This window comes from Panthera pardus, unplaced genomic scaffold (genome assembly GCF_024362965.1).
Source record: "Panthera pardus isolate Hobbes unplaced genomic scaffold, ASM2436296v1 HiC_scaffold_27, whole genome shotgun sequence".
Lineage (NCBI taxonomy): Eukaryota > Metazoa > Chordata > Mammalia > Carnivora > Felidae > Panthera > Panthera pardus.
The window spans coordinates 109,826,879-109,833,648 of record NW_026526843.1 but is presented as its reverse complement, the minus strand read 5'-3'; the positions used below and the strand labels follow the sequence as shown (position 1 = coordinate 109,833,648).

At 48.0% G+C, this 6,770-nt stretch overlaps 1 protein-coding gene across 2 annotated transcripts in view; it reads right to left on the bottom strand.

Moving 5' to 3' along the window:
- Window positions 1–5,200, bottom strand: part of ADGRG2 (adhesion G protein-coupled receptor G2) — a 122,255-nt gene extending 117,055 nt beyond the window's left edge. For both annotated transcript variants that reach the window (XM_019431651.2, XM_019431652.2), the window contains exon 1: window positions 5,094–5,200. The gene's annotated coding sequence lies outside the window, so the exon portion shown is untranslated. The remainder of the gene's footprint in view (window positions 1–5,093) is intronic.
- Window positions 5,201–6,770: the final 1,570 nt, after the last annotated feature.

Below are 6,770 nucleotides of genomic sequence, written 5' to 3'. Positions count from 1 at the left end.
TTCGAGGTTGGGGCGGGAATCCCTATATTATTTCATTTCCAGACAGTTTGACTATCTAACCTTCAAAATCCAAGAAAACTGCCTGGAAAAACTTTGAACTAATAAAAGTTCAGTAACATGGCTTGAATATGATAGACCTCCAAAAAAATTAAACAGCCCTTCTCTATAAGAGTATAGTGATTATAAAATAAAATGGGAATAAATGATACAATTTCTAAAAGCAATAAAAATTACACACACAACACAATCTAGGAATTCACCTAACAAGAATGTACAAGACCTACAGTGTGGTATAGGCACAAGGATAGACATACACATCAACGGAACAGAACAGAGTTCAAAAATAAACCCGCACATGTACAGCCTATTAGTTTTTGTCAAAGGGGCCAAGGGGACACAAGGGGTGGGGGGAAGTACAGTCTTTTCAACAAATGGTGGGAGGGCGGTGCGCCTGGGTGGCTCAGTAGGTTAAGCGTCTGACAGTTGATTTCGGGCTCAGGTCACGCTCTCAGGGCTTGTGAGTTTAGCTCTCCCAACCCCGTCAAGCCCCTCCCCACTCCACGCATAGGCCTCCATGCTGCCAGTGCAGAGCCTGCTTGGGATTCTCTCTCTCTCCCTCTCTCTGCCCCTCTCCCACTTTCTCTTCAAAATAAAGGTAAATAAACTTTTTTAAGAAAAACATTAAAAGGGGTATCTGGGTGGCTCAGTCAGTTAAGCGTCCGACTTCGGCTCAGGTCATGATCTCACGGTTCGTGGGTTCGAGCCCCACATCGGGCTCCGTGCTGAGCCTGGAGCCTGCTTCAGATTCTGTGTCTCCCTCTCTCTCTGCCCCTCCCCTGCTCGCTCTGTCTCTCTCTCTCTCTCTCCCAAAAATAAACATTAAAAAAATAAATAAAATAAATTAAAAAATTAAAAAAACATTAAAAAAAAAACCCAAATGGTATTGGAACAACTGGATATCTATACGGACAAAAGTGAACCTTGACCCATACAAAAATTAACCGAAACGAAGTCATATATCTACGTATCAATGATAAAGCTAAAATGTCTAGAAGAAAGCACGGTAGAAAAACCTTGGTAAACATGAGGTAGACAAAGATTTCCCAGACAGGTTCCTAAAACTGCTATCTAATATGAAGGGAAAAAGCCTGGTAAGTTAGACTTTTATCAAAATTTAAAACTTCTCCTCTTCAAAAAATATATATCATTAATTGCATGCATGTGATAAACAAGTCAAAATAAAATCGTCAAAGTCATAGAAACGAATAGTAGTAGAATGGTGGTTGCCGGGGGTGGGGGAGGGGGAAATAGGGAGTTACTGTTCAATGGGCATAAGGCTTCGGTTGTACATGATGAATAAGTTCTAGAGATCTGCGGTACAACAGAGTGCTGATAGTTAACAGTACTATATCGCACACTTAAAAACTGAAGACAGTAGATCTCAAGTTAGGTGTTCTCAAACCAAAATAAAAAGAAAGCAAATGAAAAGGCAAGCCACAGACTAAAAGAAAATATTTGCAATACAGATTACCTGACTTGCATCCAGATATGTGGTTCATTAAGACAAACGACACAATTTAGAAAAAGACATTTCATAAAAGAAGATACACAAACGACCAAAAAGCACACGAGGACTAGTCATCAGAGAGGTGCAAACTAAAACCACAAAGAGCTGCCACCACAAACCCCGTGAAATGGCTACAGTAAAATAAACTGCCAATACCAAGTGCTAGCGAGCAGGGCAGGGAACCGGACCTCTCCGACACTGCTGGTGGCAGTGAACTGCTGTGGCCACATAGGAAAAGTCTGGCAGTTTCTTACGAAGTTAAATTAACCACACAATACAGCAGCAATCCTACTTCTAGGTGTTTACCTGAGTGAAATGAACATTATATGCACACAGGAAGCTGTATGTAAATGTTTATATCGGCCCTATTCATAACCACCGAAAGTCAGTGAATGGATAAACAGTCTGTGGAATATTACTCAGCAAAAAAAAGAACAAATTATCGATTCACACGACACTGATAAATCTCAAATGGATTATACTAGGTGAAAGAAGCCAGACTCAGAAGGCCACATCGTGTATGAATCCATTCGCAGGACATTCTGGAAAAGATCAATTTATAGCAACAGAAAACAAAGCCGTGGTTGCCAGGGGCTGAGAGTGGTGGAGGAAGTTGAATACAAAGGGTCAATAAGGAATTTTCTGGACTGATGGAATTCTTCTCTATCTTGCTGTGGTGCTCGTTACAGGACTATATATATCCGTCAAAACATATAGAACTATACACGAAAAGGGTGGATGTTATTCTACATAAATTATACCTCAATTCTAAAAACATGGAATCAACTCAAGAATTAATTAGGCAGATTTATAAAATGGAACAGAGTGTTCACAGAATCTTAGTTGATTGAGAGAATTTACTTTATGGTAATTTTTACCAAATGTTTAGCCCATCTCTTAACTTTCAGTACCCTCACCTCATACCATGTCCCCCAAATAAGTTCCATGTGGATTAAAGGCCCACCTAGTTTAAAAACCATAAACATTTTAAAAGAATTTTTTCCCCTCTATCTTGGGGTAGGGAAGGCCTTTCTCAGCAAGGCATAAAAACCAGTTCCCAAGTTTTTACTAAAGGCAGAATCTCCTTTCTATCTTTTCAATTATTAACATCACAGAAATAATTTCTCTGACCACCCCCCCACCTTTTTTTTTTTTTTTTTGAATGGTGCTCTGCCCAGTGTGTAACAAGTATCTGAATCTGAAAGGGACTTCGTGCTCTTAGGCAGCAAAATGGAAAAATGTGTTTGTCAGTTTCTCGTGAGCAGTGAAAGCACCAGGAACGTAGTGATATCCCTCTCTGAGTCCAAAACCTATACAGCGATGTCCCCCTCTGAGTCCCAAACCGGACTCAGGCACACCACAGCCACACCAGAGCCCCCAGAATGAACACATAAGCCACACCAAAGCAGCTTCTTAACTGGCTCTCCCTACACCTGAGCAAACTCACTTTGCCATTTCTGGAAGGCTATTCATGGTACCAAAAACACAGCAGCTCGCCTTTCCTGGCCAAACTTGCCCATGAAATTCCATTTCTCAGACTTTTTCTCCCTCTGCTGAAGAAAATCATATCCATGATTAAAGTTCAACTTTTTGTTCTTTTCTGTGTTTCCGACAATTTTTTTTTTTCTAGGAAAGTCACACATACCTGGAATCTGTGGGGTTTGGGCAAGAATTATTCACACAGAAAACACCCTGCATTTCTTCAGTGTCTTTCAACAGCAAAATCTGCTCTATCCCCCCCTTTAAGGAAAGTCACCTTGCAGGGATGTGGGAATGATAAAAGCAGAGGGAATCTGATCAGGGCTTGGCACTGCGCTGAGGCCCTGTAAAACAATATCCCTGAACAGCTACAAAATTTGGCCACTTTTTGTTTTCCAGCTTTGCATTTGAGCTGTAAACGCAGCCCAAACCAAGAAATGTCCAGATCTTAACTAAGCAAAATTTCGGGACACTAAAACAGGACTCCCCAAATCCTTTGGAAATAACACCTACTTTGTCACTTAATTTACAAATTATTATGACATTGAACTTAATTGTATTGTCTTTTAATAACTAAACTCTTAATAAATTGTTAATTATGAATAGCAATAAAGCAAGAAATATTGGCATACCATGTATAACTGAGGTTACACTCATAGGCTTAGCTCTTAAAATAGCCAAAGAGAAGTGGAGAAAGATGGGGGGAACTGTAACATCTAGTTAGACCTTGGCTTAATAAATGTTCATTCTCCATCACCCAACAGCTCCCAACCCTGATCAAAGAAATGAGTCCTTTTTCTGTCTATGGTGACTATCAGACAGGATCAGCTACATAATTTATGGGGCTCAGTGTAAAATGAAAATGCGAAGCCCCTTGTTCAGAAATTGCCAAGAATTTCAACAGCGACAGCAAAGCATGAAAACCACATACAGGTTTCATACCCACGAAGCCAGCTCTACCAACAGATCATGTATTTGGCTAGCGAGCTGGTAAGAAAAGTAAAGCATTTCGCTTCTAAGTGAGTAGCAATGATTTCACGTGTGTGTCTGCGCTGCAACTGGGGTTGTAAAGTTTTACGACCTCCTCTCCCAATCTCTCGCTTTTCCTGAGGGTTTCAGCCTGTTGGGCAAAACGTACTCCTGCAGTGCCTACCATACAAAATGTGGTCCACGGAGCCGCAGCACCCGCATCACGTGGGGGGCTTGTCAGAAATGCAGACGGTCGGGCCCCAACCCGGACCTACTGCATTTTAACAAGATTCCCAGGAGATTCGTGTGGACGGTACATACTAAGGAGGGTCACTATCCAGACGGCCACGGAAAACCTCTGCCGTCTGCCTCACCCGCGTTGGCAAAGCCCGTCGGCTCCCCTGCTCCTCACCTTACACATAGTACCGGAGCCTCAAAAGGGCAAGTCCCTGTTGGAATGCTCTCACCCGAGACCTCCAGCCTCCTCTTTCTCCCGGTGCTCACCGTCCCCCCCCCCCCCCCCCCCCCCCCCCGGCCCCGGGCTGCCGCTCAATCCCGCCGCGCCCCCGGGCACCTGTTCTGGGTCCCGCCAAACAGCGCCGCGCCAAGCCCTTCGGGGCCCTGGGCGCGTTCGCGCTCCGCCCGCAGCGGTAAACTGAGTTCCCCAGGAGTCTGGTCTCGAAGACCGCCCGCGTGAACACGATTCGCGGCTCCGTTTCCCGGCGGGGTGGGGAGAGTCTGAGTCCTTACGAAGCTTTTGGATACACACGCCGTCCCCCGACCCCTCGGAGAACGCGGCGCCGGAGCCCCCTTTCCCACGGCGCGCACTCCCCGGCTATCGGGGTGCGGTCCCCCCGGGTGCTCGGCGGCTTCGCCTCTGCCTTTCAGGGCGGCCCCGGGCTCCGACTCAGAGCCGCAGCCGGGCGGAGGGAGCGTTCGCCCCGCTGTCCCGTCGCCCTCCAGGTCCAGGCGCTCCGCCCGAGCTGCCCGCGCCCGTTGTCAGCTCCGGGGGGGAGACGGCGGTGCTGGGTCTCAGGAGCCCGAAGGGAACGGACTCATCCCAGCGCCGCGCGCTTACCTGTCTGTCCCCGCAGACGGGCTGGCTGCCGGCGCCCTCCGGCCCTCCTTCTTCTTTCCCTCCGGCCGCGTCCCTCCCCCTTTACCGCGGGCTGGCTCCGCCCCCGCCGCTCCGGGCCGGTCCGCCCGCCCGCCCGCTCTCCAGCTGTCCGGCGCGGCGTGGCGCGTCCGGCGCTCGGCGGCGGCAAGGCTGGGCGCGGAGGCTGGACGCGGAGGTGGGGAGCGGGCGGGGCGCCGACGGGGGAGGGTGTGAGCGAGCGGCGCGGCGGGCGGGGGGAGAATCGCGGCCGGGGGGCTGGGCGGCCCACCCCTCGCCTGCAGAGGCCCCCACTGCGCTTCTGGACTACCCGCGCCGCGAGACCTCCCGGTGGCCCGGCGTCCGGTCCGGCGCGCTCCCGGGAGACGCCCAACCTCCAAACCCAGCCTCTCACCTTTAGGGGTCGCCCTGGTATCCAAATGCCTGTCTCACCGTTTTCAGCGGGGTGCACTGTGACGAGCGGGAACCCCGAGGTCGCCCCTCTGCCACAATACTCCCAATGCAGACGTCAAAATTCAGACCACTGGAGGGGGATCTGGAGAGATCAGTAAAAGGAAAATGTCCTGGGGAAGCTTTTAGCCCCATGGTTATCTGATGGATAGGTTACACCGGATACCTAGAAACCGGGATTCCCAGCACTCTGCTTGTATGTGTGTTGGGGGGCGGGGGGGGGGGGGGGAGGAGTGGGAGGGTGGGATACGGAGTGAGTTACCTCTGGGCCCTTCTATCTTTTCTCTCTGTTAGCATCTCCTCCGTATGCACGTTCACGGAATAAAAATTAGATCTGGATAGGACTTACAGACCATCTAACTAGTTTGTCAAAGTACCCCATGTTACAGATGGGAAAATGGAGGCCTGGGGGCCTTGACTCAGTTCTACAATTCCAATTACTTGTAGAGACCGGGGAGGGGGGGGGGGGACGCTCTGAATTCCCTCTCTGGCTCCTTCTACTGCTGCCCAACTCTCCGCTTCAGCCCCACCCTTGACAGTCAAACAGCTTCTATACTTGCAAAATGCTTTATCACTTTAAAGGCACCATTCTCTTTCGCTAAAACCTGCAGGAGAATATTCCGTTGTTCTTTACCACCGAAACAAAGTTCCAGATTCTGAATTGCATCCACAGCTCTGGAGAAGATGTTTCTAAAGGGCAGGTGTGCAGAGCACATCCTGGCTGACTCTGCCACCTTAGACACAACCTCTCCGGGGAAGATGTGCACCGCTTTGCAGGAGGCTTGAATTTGTTTCGCAAACACCAACTTATTAACACTCATAACATTCTAGCTGGATAAATGAATGGAAAGTGTTTTCAGAGAGACTTTTGACTGGTTGGATTAAGGGGGAGTGGAGGTCAGGAAGTTCATCCAGATTACATAACAAGTTGGAGGCAGAATTATGATAAGGGGGAAAACAGTATATTTTACTAAACACGTTTAATGATACTCCAGAGGATTAAATTGTTTCTCTTTGCATTAACTTAATACTCGCACTGTATATGTTCCACTTACTAGAAAATAGACTTCATATTGTGTAGAGCCCCCCAAAATCTCCTACATTGCTATTTGGCAGAATCTATTGAAACTGAGTGTTCGATTACCCCACGTCCCGCAGTTGCCCTTCTAGGTGTATATGCAACAGAAATGA